Genomic DNA, 13,275 nt, shown 5'->3' with positions numbered 1-13,275 from the left:
CTTTTGTACGAAGCAATGAAAAATATATTGCCTGAGAAATCTAAATAGTTATTTCTCAGTTGGTGCGTTTCCCTGTATTTGTGTTGCTGTGTAGATTTGTTGAGGAAATGTATAAAAAAAAGGACTTCTTAAATATCAAAAACGTCATACTGTTTTGATGGAGGTTGTTTCAAGGTTGCAATGGATTTAGTTGGTGGTGGGAACGTGACCCCCCCCCCCCCCCCCCCCCAAGGGGTAGTGGTACCTGGGGGTGTGCTAATTGGGCTCAATCCGGGGCTTGATCAACCCTGGTGGGGTTGTCTGAGTGAAGGTGATTGATTGTTAAAAGACTCCCCCCCCCCAAACACCTGAAATCTCCAGGTGACCATATCACTGATCATAAGTTGAGGTGCATCGCAAGATGATGTATGAGAAAGCTAAATTTTATCAACAGGCGTGGCTGTGTAATAAGAAGTCTCTTTCCCAACCACATGGTTCTAGGTTCAGTCCCACCACATGGCACCTTAGGCAAGTGTCTTCTACTATAGTTTCAAGCTGACCAAAGCCTTGTGAGGGGATTTGGTAGACATTCTAATGATAAATAAGGACATCGACATTTTGTTGGCTATTGTGTTTAGTGATGTCTTCTATCTTTTGCTTGTTTCAGTCATTGGACTGCGACCATGCTGGGGCACTGCCTTGAAGAATTTTTACTTGAACGGATTGACTCTAGTACTTATTCTTGCTTTTAAGCCTGGTACTTATTCTGCTGGTCTCTTTTGCTGAACCGTTAGGTTAAGGGGTGTGTGTGTGTGTGTCTATGGAGGGAATACAGCTAAATATACAAGCAAAATCAAGCTACACCCTGAAATAAATACGTGATGCATCCCATAAAATCTTTTCAAAAGTTTCCCAAATCATTGAAATAATCATCAGAAAGGAAAGTTGTCATTGGTTTCTTTCACCCTCCTCCCCCACTCCCACTTTTCTCCACCTACCACTCTATACCTCCTCCCACTCCACCATTGTCTCTCTACCCCACCTGCCCCCCTCCGTCCACCATCCCCTGCTGCCCTAAATAAATAATAAATAATGTCAACCAACTCATTTGATATCTTTCTTTCTGTTGTGATTGGTCGTCCCATCATTTCTCTTCACTCCCAATCATCATTTATTGATCTTCTATTGGAATATTTGTTTGTGTTTTAGATGGCAACTGGTGAACAATAGCCCTGTTGCTTACAGGTTTCTATAACCATTCGGTCATTGCTTGATGACATTTCTGGCAGTGACAAGGGAGTGTTTGTTACTAGCTGTGGAACAAATATTGCTAAGGACTTCGAAGAGCACTTACTTTTGATTTTCTGACCTTTACATCCTTTACCAATATACATCAGTAAAAGATATACACAGACTGTGTGTGTGTTTGTGTGTGCATATATGTAAGCATGTGTATATGTCAGTGTGCACATATATATGCAGCTGTACATGTGCATATGTGTGTGTGTGTGTGTGTGTGTATGTGTGTATGCTTGCATGTATGTGTGTGTGTTTATGTATAACATGAAAAGCTTTTGTGCTGGTGCCACATAAAAAGCACCCAGTACACTCTGTAAAGTGGTTGGCATTAGGAAGGGCACCCAACCATAGAAACCTTGCCAAAACAGACAATTGAAGCCTGGTGCATCCCCCTGGCTTGCCAGTTCCTTGGCAAACTGTCCAACCCATGCTAGCATGGCAGACAGACATTAAATGATGATGATGAATTGTGTGTGTCCCCGCATGTACATATGTATGTGTATATCTCGATGTACCTACTGGATTTTTGTGCAGTTTTCATCTACCGAATCCCTCTCACCTGATATTATTAGTCAACTCGAGACTATGCTACGAAACCCTTGCTGGATTCAATTTGCAACCATGTGATTGGGAATTGAACCCTGTTAATCACGAAGACATTTCCAGTGTCTGGTAGAACAGCAATTACTTTTCACAGTTAGCCGACCATCCTTCCTGTTGGTAATCACTCAACCATCACAAATATTTTTAAGGGTTTGATATCCATCCTTTCTACTACAAACCATTTTATTTTCAAGTGTGTTTTGAGAGGGATTACATGCCCATCCTTCCTATTACTAATCACTCAACTATCATGAAATATTTTTCAGGGCCTGGGTACCCACCCTTTCTGTACTAACCACTTGATTTTCAAGTATGTTTTGAGGAGGAGTGGGCAGGGATGGAGGTAAGGGGCTGGTACCCACCCTTTCTACTGCTAACCACTTAATTACAAAGTATATTTTGGGAGGGCTAGATACCCACTTTTTCTATTGCTAACCCCTCCATTGTCAAGTATGTTTTGAGGGTAGGGGACTGGGTACCCACTCTCTTCACAGCTAATCACTCAACAATTAAGAAGAGTACTCTGGTGTAGTCTGTAGGGTACATGTATACACATTAGCATAAGGGACCTTATTAACCCTAAACTGCTGGGGTTTACATTACAAATGGTCATAAAAACATTCATTTCGTCTTCACTATAGCCATGACCAAAAATTATAAGTGTGTTGAGGAATATAGGAAGCAGTGAAAAAAATGCAACACATCCAGAAAGCTATACTGCACATGCACCTCATGCAATAAACCATGCATATCTGAGTGCACAATTTTGTTCTTAACATGGTAAGTGTTTGGTGCAGTGTTGCTTTGACACTGTGTCCCGTCTCACCTAAGGATTTTACTGTTTGTATGACTCAGTCTAAAAATGCCATGTATTCTGGCATACAATTCAATGTAATGTGAACATGTAGCGTAAGCATTCTAGCATTGTCACTGTCTTTCCAAATTTTGCTGCATTTAACATGGAATTGTTGGTCCTTATGGTGTGCAAGTCAACTGTAAATTGGCTGTAAATTTTGGCCTCAAAAAATTTCACTTGTATGCTGGAAAATCAGTGCACAACAGACAGTAAAGTTAGTACAGTTCTGTATTTAAGACATGAGGAATTATGTACATTATTTATATTTGGCGGATATAATAGTGATGGTGATTATTATGATGGGTTAATTTTGTTTAATCCACCAAGAAATCCTGGTTTCATTTCACTGGGGATTTTCCCCTTTCTCGTTCTCTTTTAATTCAATGGATTCAGATTTCTTATTGTTGTTCCTCTCCGTCTGTCTCACTCTCTTCCTGACTGTCTGTTTGTCTGTCTCTTCATCTGTTACTGCTAGAAACCCTCCTGGGACTGCTTGAACTTAAATTGTTGCATTACTAGCGGAATATGACACCATATTTGTGGACAGTGCCAACTACTTTTCTTACTGTTGACTCACAATTGAAAGATCTTTGTTTTCATTCTCAGACGACTAGGAATTGTGTTCTTGAAGAGAACACTGTCTCACTTTTCTCCAGTCCATTCAGTTATAAAACAGCCTGTGACAGACCAGCATTCTGTCCCAGGGATAATGTTGGTCTACCCTCCTTACCAACATCGGGTGGCATCATTCAAAAGCTATAACAATTCAAGGCAGCAGATGCTGACTAGCAGTGTAATAACTACATCCCATTAGTCTGCTTGATGCAGTGATAATTTCGCTGATTTCACAAAGCAGAAACAGTTCACATGTACCAAAGTTCTTGGAAGGAAACAGGTTTTAACAGTCGTGTCATCTCAACTGTTGTTTGGCAGAGGAATTCTGTTGAATGGTTGACTTTCTTTGCTTTAACATATTTTGGTTGCCATTTCATAGTTGGGTTTTCATTTTATTTCTAACAAAGTTTGACCTTTCTACCCTAAAAACTCACTAGATACCCACCTATTCACTCAGGTACCATTCTAACCACATGACATACTTCAATAAGGATAAAACAAACAAAATATAATCAATGTTATTTACTCCACCCAGTTACTTACAACACCCTCCCTATTCCTTCCATATTCCACACCCTTTCTTTTCACTTCCACTCCTCTACCACCCCTCACACTACCCCTACCTTCTTCCACTCTCTTCCACCCCCTTACTAACTCACTTATCTCAAATCTCTCCTCTCACTGCTCCCCTTCTCACTTTTAATCTCCAATCAACCAGGGAGTCTCTACACAGTCACCCAACTTGCTAGAAAGAACAGCCAAATCTCCTTCAAATCATACGTCATTCTCTTAAAAACAGAGGAGGTGGCACACTAAATAATGTAGTCCTAGATATTCCCATCCCTGCAAAAAAAAAATACTAAAAAAATCAAAAAAGGATGGTCATGTATGGCATGTCTTCAATCCTAGGTCTGCTTTATTCTTTCCCATACAATTTCTTCCACCACTCTCCTCCCTCCTCTACCCTCTTCTCACCCCTAATTATGACATCTTACTTTCTCCCTCACTCCCACACTGTTCTAGTTTTAATCTCCTCCACCATCTCCTGCACTGTCACCCCCACTACACCATTACCCAACTCCCCACCCTTTCCTACACTATCTCTCACCCAACCGACCCACCCACTAACTTCCACTATTTCAACCACCACCACCACCACCACATCCACCCACCACCACATCCACCCACCGCCACCCTCTTAGCTGTTCCAGGACTTTGCCTTTTAACACACAATATAGTTTTGTTCTTAATCAACAATAACAAATGTTATTGGTTTAGTTGTTTATAACTCAGTAAACAAACTCATTAATTACCCCAATTAAGATAATCCTATTAATTGTTTCTAATTTTAGCACAAGGCCAGCAACTTAGAGGGGGGGGGCAAACTGATCACATCAACCCTCCAGTGCTTGACTGACATTTTATTTTATTTTATTTTATTTTATTTTATTTTATTTTGATTCCAAAAGGACAAAAGGCAGCGTTGACCTCGCCAGGATTTGAACTCAGAATGTAAAGAACTGGAAGGAATGCTGCAAAGCATTTTGCCAGCTCACCACCTTTAAGGGATAATCCTGAAAAAGGATTAAGTGCCAGAATACATTTTTTGGGTGGAAGGAAATAGTCAGTGTTGTTCTCAACCAAATGCTTGATTGGTTCTTTCAGAAGAATAAAAGGCAGGATTAGAACCCAGGACCTCAGACTACAAAGAGTACGGGGAATTAAGCAGATTAAATTCAGTTAAACTGGCACCGAAATGTGTGGGGAGGGGACTGGTTGATTACATCGACCCCAGTATGCAACTGGTGCTTAATTTATTGACCCTGACAAGATGAAAGGCAAATAAATAAATAATAATAATAATAATAATAATAATAAAAAGTTTGTAAAGATTTAATTTGAAAATGAGCAACAACCTCAGAAAATCATTGAGGAGGAGAGAGGAAGAGGGGATGAGAGAGAGAGGAAGGGGGAATGAGAGAGAGAGAGAGAGAGAGAGAATCAGTGGAATATTAATGAACTGCATGTTGTCTGAGTCAGGTTGGACCAAGGGAAATGGTTAGAGAACTGAAAGTATTCCACTGGTGATGATTGTTGTCTGGCTGAAGTCTAAATGATGATGATGATAATAGGGACAATGGTAATGATGTTTATGATGATGATTATCATAATTTTGACAATGATGATGATGATGGCAGTTGTAATTATCATGTGGTGGTGGGGATTATGTTGAAAGTGATGATGACAAATCATTTCTGCTTAACATTACACAATTAAGATGTATGTATGTATGTATGCATGCATGCGTGTATGTATGTATGTATGTATATATTGTATGCATGCATGCATGCGTGTATGTATGTATGTATGTATGTGTATGTATGTATGTCTTGTTATTGTTCGCTAACATTACATTGTGTTTAGATGTTTTATTCCTGTGTCTCTCTTGTAGAAAGGAAATTGATTTCTGAAAGGAGCACCAAATATGGCAGCCTGATTCTTCAATGATGTGTGTGCGTGTGTATGCACATGTATATTTGTATGTGCATACATGCATGTGTATGTACACACATGTGCACACACACCCACATATGCAATCATTTCACTGATTAGCCAAGAGTCATTCACCTAAACACATTCCAACCACAACCTCACAGACCTGCTCTTTCTTCTCCTTCTACCACTACTACCACATCCTCTGCTCCTCTCATCTATCTAACTGTGGCAAAAAAACTAGAAGAAATGTAGCTTAGCACTTTGTCTGGTCTGCCTGCCACCATAATAATGATAATAATAATAATAAGCCAAGTGTTTCGTCTGTCTTTACATTCCGAGTTCGGATTCCGCCAAAGTTGACTTTGCTTTCCGTCCTTTTGAGGCCGATAAAATAAGTACCAGTTGAGGACTGTGGTTTATGTAATTGACTAACCCCTTCACTCAAACTTTCAAGCCTTGTGCTTGTAGCAGAAAGGAGTTTATATCTACCTTACTTTATCCTTGCACTAAATCATAGGAACCTCCCAATTTCTGTTGAAGGTACATGGGACTTACAGAATTATCAGCAACCATTAATCATACAAACATACACATGCATACATATATGGGTAGGGGTTTGGCTCCTGTGGCCATCTGCTGGCAACTTTTTACTATCTTATAAGGGCAAAATGCTTGATCTTTTTGCCGTTTTCACAGCTACACTGCATTCAAAACTTACTTCCTCATCTGTAAAATACCAAACACATTCGACGCTTCCAAAGTTTGTTTATAAAATGTTGTTGCATTCCAAAAGCTATCATTTAACTTTAAAACCGACACTAATTAATGTCAGTGGGCCGTTTAGCTTAATGATAGAGTACTTGACTGACATTCGAGAGGTACAGGGTTCAACTCCTGTAACTGTCTACTAGCAGCTTTTTTTTTCCCGTCTTTTAAGGTTGAAATACCCAATCTTCCTGCTGTTTCCACAACTATATTGTGTTTGAAATTTACTCTCTTCTCTGTAAAATATCCACATATATATATATATTCTTGCACACACAATGCCTTGTTTCATGTTATTTCCCCTGTGAAGAATTGCCTTAGTTTTCTCATGGCAGAGGCAGTATAGTCTTCACAAGAAAAACGTCTGGGTGTGTCATTATTCTTGCAGCTTAAGAAGTTCAGTGCCATCATGTCTGAAAGAGATTGTGCCAAAGAAGCAGATTTGCTTTGCTTTTTTTAAAATTTTTATTTACATTCTCTGAATAGAATTACAAAAAAAGAAAAGAAAAGGCAGGGGGGAAAGTCTTTTGAAGAGAAAATCTCGTCTTTCTGTTTGCAAGTGTTTAATAATTCTTTGTGTGGCTGTATGAGGCACGTGCCACTCTGAGTAAATACTCGGAGTGGGACAGCATTTAAGTGGATTACAAAAGGACTGAATATTAGGAGACACTATGACAACAGAAAAATATTTACTTTATATCACACACACACACACACACTCACACTCACACACACACACACACACACATATATGAGACCAAAGTGTGCGGATGCTGCTATATTTTTTTTATATATATAAAATACAAAAATGGGACAAAAACGCAAAACATCCAGGCAGACGATACAATGCAAACAAGGATGGGTCATTTCGAGTTTTCTTTCCTTAGTTGAGTTCCAGATTATCTTTGCAATTTTGGCTGGTTATACTTGAGATTGCTCCAATCTGGCCATATAGTGGGGGGCGGGTATATAGATATATATTCGTTTACTTGTTTCAGTCATTTAACTGTGGCGATGCTGGAGCACCGCCTTTAGTCGAGCAAATCAACCCAAGGACTTATTCTTTTGTAAGCCTAGTAGTACTTATCCTGTCGGTCTCTCTTGCCAAACTGCTAAGTTATGGGGATGTCAACACACCAACACCTGTGAAGTGGTGTTAGGAGACATACTCCGACACAAAGCCTCGCATGTACTCTCACACACGCACGCACGCACATACACAGTAGGCTTCTTTCAGTTTTGTCTATCAAATCCATTGACAAGGCTCTGGTCAGCCCATGGGTATAGTAGAAGAGACTTGTCCAAGGTGTCACGCAGTGAGACTGAACCCAGGAACCATGTGGCTGGGAAGCAAATTTCTTACCACTCAGCTACACTTTCGTGTTGATTTGTTTCAAATGCCAGCTTAATTAATGACAATTATTTTACTAAATCCATCATTATTTTCAAAAATTAATTGAAACGAAGGCATTGTATTTCAACAGAAATACGGTAAGAAATGGTTTCATAAACATATTTAGCCTCATTCAGTGAAAAAAGAGAAAAGAAAAGATCGCCATGTTTTATCTGTCGGACTCTCAGTTGTTGTGAAAAGAGACGGTCAACTTTTTGAGTATTTTAATCGTTCATTAAAGCCTACTTTCACTTTTGTGAAGATAGACTTTGATGGTTGCCGATAGACAGTTTGTGGTGTAGAGATTGTGTGGTAGAGGCGGGAGAGAGAAGGAGAGAGAGAGAGAGAAAGAGAGAGATAGTGTGTGTGTGACTTTGGTCATCAAAGTTAACAAGAAATAAAACTCTGAAAGCTGAAATTCTAAAAGGAAATTAACGAAGCATTTCACATAAATCACGACACATGACATGACTGCGTGCGTACACCCCCCCCCACTCATTCACCCTCTCTCTCTCTCTCTCATATATGTGCGTATGTGGTTTTATTGGGTGACATCACTAACAACAAGGTTGAAAAGAAAGTAAATTTGGTTCAACAACGTCAGTTTTAAACGTGTTGAGGTTACGCAGTTGTCTTATTTTTGAGTTAAAAAATGTGAAATATGTTGGAGTGGATGTCAGTGTTTAATTTCAGGTCAACCAATCGTGAAGGAGACTGACGAACAAAGACCTTCTAACTGTGACCATCTCGTCTTATATTCACACGTTGTGTATCTACGACTTTTATTCGATGTCGTGATCTTTTTTTTTTTAAGACGTAGATATTTGGCTGGTATTTCAAGCAAGTTGAATGACCATGTAGATCTTTGTTGTAACTTCAGGTCAACCTTCATTTAATAGACCAGTGATCAAATGTATTCCAACTGTGCCCATCCCGTCTTTTCCTAGAGCGGTAGGAGTATGGTTTGAAAAAAATTTGGCTGTTATTTCTTGCACGTCAATCGATCATATTAGCCTCATTGGCTCATCGATCTTTTTGTTTAGCTTCTGCAGAACTGTGATCAAAGGCCTGAGGCTATAGTAGAAGACACTTGACCAAGGTGCCACGCAGTGGGACTGAACCTGAGACCGTGTGGTTAGGAAGCAAGCTTCATGCCGTACAGCCATGCCAGGCCTGTTTGTGTATGCAAGGTGTTCATCTTCCATTGTCACAATACCTGGGCACTTTGTCACTTTGCACTCAATACGTGGTATTCCATGCCTCACCTGTCGAACCCCAACCATCTTAATAACTCCTGTCACTCCACTGCACCCAACAAACTGATAAATCTCTCTCTCTCTCTCTCTCATTTCCTCTTCTCTCTCTCTCTCTCTTTTCCTCTTCTCTCTCCCTCTTTTCTCTTTCTCTCTCTCTCCTCCCCCTTCTACCTCCTCTCTTGTCTTCCTATAATTTTCGTGGTTGTATTTCTCTCACCTTTCACCTTAATAAACATAATGAATGGATTAATTAGTGATTAGAATTAACAATGGAATTAGTTCAATGGTCAGGCTGATAGTGTGATTAGGACAAAGTAAGAATAGCAAGGGATTAAGTAGCATGTTGATGGTGGCACTGAAGACAATGGTCTGGTGGGGGGGGGGTAAGTAGGGGAGTTGGTGGTTATTAGGAGTGGTAGTGGGGGTGGCAGTCGTAATAATACTGTGGTGGGAGGAGTAGTGTTGTGTTGGTGGTGACTAATAATACTATGACTGTAACAGTGTTGTTGTTGTGGTGGTGGTAATGATTTTGTGACAGGAGTCCGACAGATAAAACATGGCGATCTTTTCTTTATTTTTTTTCACTGAATGAGGCTAAAAATGTTTATGAAACCATTTCTTGCCGTATTTCTGTTGAAATACAATTTACTTTCCTTCAGTCCATTCCCATCTATCTCTCATTGTGTACGCAACAGCTAAGTTATCATGGAGTGAAGTTAACTGTAATATCCTGTTGTATTATTCCAGAGAGATTTATTTCTCTAATGTCTTCTGTAATTAGAGACTCTCAGGTGACCAAGTTCTGTTCTGTTTATAGAATTTTATTGCAATGTCATCAAACCGATGCTAAACACTGGACAAATGTGGAAACTGATATTTGTGTCTTGTTTGTTTTTACAATATTTTTTTTACTTTACATTTATTCATATATTAATTATTTGGATCTAGTTCAAAACGGGGGTACCAGTTTTCATTTATGTTTTATGTAGTGTTTTTGGTACCGAAAGACTTTCAAACTTCGTATACTTATCTATTTTGTGTTATAGAACAGAAAAAAAATTTTGTAGTCGAAGTTATTTCATGTAAAAAATTGTCTTATTTCGATAATTTCAACCAATCACTGACAAGTATTCAGCTGTTTATAGTTACTCCTTTGGCAGTTTAAGCGGTGTAAAGCGTATTTAATCTCCATTACTTCTGACATTTTGCAGAGAGACAACACACGTGTGTTCGTTTTCCTTCGTTTTATTTTTAATATAATTTCGTTAACATCTGCCTGAACTGTATGTGTACAACATTTGCCCTAACTCTAACCCTTCCCTCAAAAACCAGGCCTTGTGCCTATAATAGAAAGGTTTATTAGCTACTGCCAATATGCTTCAGCCATTTTTTGACAAGGAAATAATAATTTTATCACCGCCAGAATCGTTTGAGAATCGTTTGTTTACGTAGTCAGCACTTAATGTATTCGGCTGAATGGACGTCAGTCATTGGTTGAAATTACAGAAATACGACAACTTTAACATGAAATAAGTTGCAATATAATAATTTTTCTTATGAAGACTAAGAGAAAAAGATGTTTTATATGACACATTCTACCAGTGTCCCAAGTTTCAAAGTGTTTCGTTAAGAAAATACTGGCGCCCCCGTTTTGAACTAGATCCAATTATTTATTTAATTATTAAATTAACGTTTCATCTTTACTTTATAGGTGCTAAAATCTTGGACTCTTTAAGATGAATCAAGTGTTGGAATTTTCAATCTATATTATGGTAAGTCTGCATACAAATTTTCGGTTCTTTTTCTTCTTTCTGTAAACAAAAAAAGAAAATGCTACATAGGTGTAGCTGTGTGGTAAGTAGCTTGCTTCCCAACTACATGGTTCTGGGTTCAAAAGTTTCACGTGTGCGAAGCCAGTGGCTTGCAGATTCCGTTTTAATGTTTATCATGAAATTCACGAGATATGCTCTTATACTGGTTTTGAAAATAAGCCCCTCCTATATATGTATATTTATTCATTGATTGGATAAGTTATAATAAACATTTAGTTTATATTATTAATTCTTGGATAAGTTTCACCATTGTGGTTGCTTGGAACACTGCATTAGATGTTCCAAGGGGAATTTGGATACTTAACCAGAAAAGATCATCAGGGGACATTTTATTGCATCATCTTAGAGTGAACTAGTTCTTTGGTATGTAACACACACACACACACACACACACACGTTTCAGAAGTTTTCCAGTGAAAAATCAAAGGTCCTCTACTTCAACAGAAGGACTCAGATTATCTGTCTGTTTGTCTATGCATACATACCTACCTCCCCACTTGAAGCTTACTCACCTGTCCACCCACTTAAAACTATTTATCTACTTACCTATCTACCTAATTAATTCCATTAATTCCATTTGGGAAAGGCACAAATGTCATAGATAACAACCCAGACCATTCCTGGAATCTTTGGCTATCTTTGATCTGATCATGTGTGTGTGTGTGTGTGTGTGTGTGTGTGTGTGTGTGACTTCACTGACGAATGACGTTCACTGTTACTCCATAGGAGAGACACTTTATCTCTCTCTCTCTCACTCTCTCTCACACACATGTATGCTTTTCTTTGCTTGCATGGGTTGAACATATATATATATATATATATATATGACTTGGCCTGCATACTCACACATACACAGATGTATATCACATTACGTAGTTGTTAAACATAGCAATGAATAGTTGTACTGTTAATTTAGCAAATCAACGCTGTAGTTATTTGACTTATTTTATGAATGCTTTGCAAGGAAAGACTTAAATATCACTCAACCCTTATCTTGATGTCACCAACACCGATTACATGTCGATAGATTATCTCAAATCTAGTCACAGAGAAGGTTATGCATTTGCAGCTGATAGTCGCACTGTGGTTTCATGGAAAATGTGACACTCTACTCTGCACACAGATACGATATCAAATCTCATTGTCTTCATTGGCTTTTATAGTCACACTGGTGTTGTATGTTAGTCATGACATACCTCACAGGTACCGTACCAATCTCATCATTGTTAACATTGATTTTATTTTCACGTTGGTATTGTATGGGAAAGGTAACATTATAAGCTTATACGCACAGACATATGGCATTGACTTCTCCATTGTCATCATCATCATCATCGTCATATAAGCACCCAGTACACTCTGTAAAGTGGTTGGCATTAAGAAGGGCACCCAACCATAGAAGTCTTGCCAAAGCAGACAGCAGAGCTTTGCACAGTCTTCTGGCTTGCCATCTTCTGTCAGTCCATTGAACTCATGCCAGCAGAGAAAGCAGACATTAAATGGTGATGATGATGATGATGTTGAACAGAAGAGGTGATACTATACTCTCTGTTCAAATTTTGGCACAAAGCCAGCAAATTTGGAGGAGGGGTAAGCCAATTACATTGCCCCTATTATCCAACTGGTACTTATCAACCCTGAAAGGATGAACGGTGAAGTCGACCTCAGCTGAATTTGAACTCAGAACATAAAGACAGACCAGATGCTAATAAGCATTTTGCCTGGCATCCTAACAATTCTGTCAGCTCCTTGCCTTTGGCAATATTATATTTTAGACACACGCATCACTTCAATTTCATCATTATTATTGTTTTGGTTTCTACATCTGCTTCTCAAGGCAGCTCTTCCTGTCATGGAACCGTTCTTGTTTTTCTAAGTTTGGAATATTTATATTCTGTTCCTCTTCACCTGAAACTAATGAAATCACCAGAACATGTTGTTTTACTGGCAGCATAAACAACACATCCGTTGTCCAAACAGAATCAATGTGAAGATACATGGATATAAACACACATACACACACACACACGTGTATGACAAGCTTCAGTGTAGTTTCTGTCTACCAAATTTCGCTCACAAAGCATTGGTCAGCCGGAATCTATAGTAGAAAGGTACCACACATTGGGGTGGAACCTGAAATCACTTCTCAGCCAAATTTGTACTACACATACACACTACACA

The 13,275-nt window shown here is 38.9% G+C and overlaps 1 protein-coding gene across 48 annotated transcripts in view; it reads left to right on the top strand.

Moving 5' to 3' along the window:
* Positions 1-13,275, top strand: part of LOC106878301 (uncharacterized) — a 176,227-nt gene that overhangs the window by 40,500 nt on the left and 122,452 nt on the right. For all 48 annotated transcript variants that reach the window (XM_089340389.1, XM_089340415.1, XM_089340376.1 and 45 more), the window contains exon 2: positions 10,974-11,034. The gene's annotated coding sequence lies outside the window, so the exon portion shown is untranslated. The remainder of the gene's footprint in view (positions 1-10,973; positions 11,035-13,275) is intronic.

Source organism: Octopus bimaculoides, chromosome 23 (genome assembly GCF_046866305.1).
Source record: "Octopus bimaculoides isolate indiv1 chromosome 23, ASM4686630v1, whole genome shotgun sequence".
NCBI classification, from domain to species: Eukaryota; Metazoa; Mollusca; class Cephalopoda; order Octopoda; family Octopodidae; genus Octopus; species Octopus bimaculoides.
Note: the sequence above shows the minus strand (reverse complement) of the source record. Positions and strands in the feature narration are given on the sequence as shown.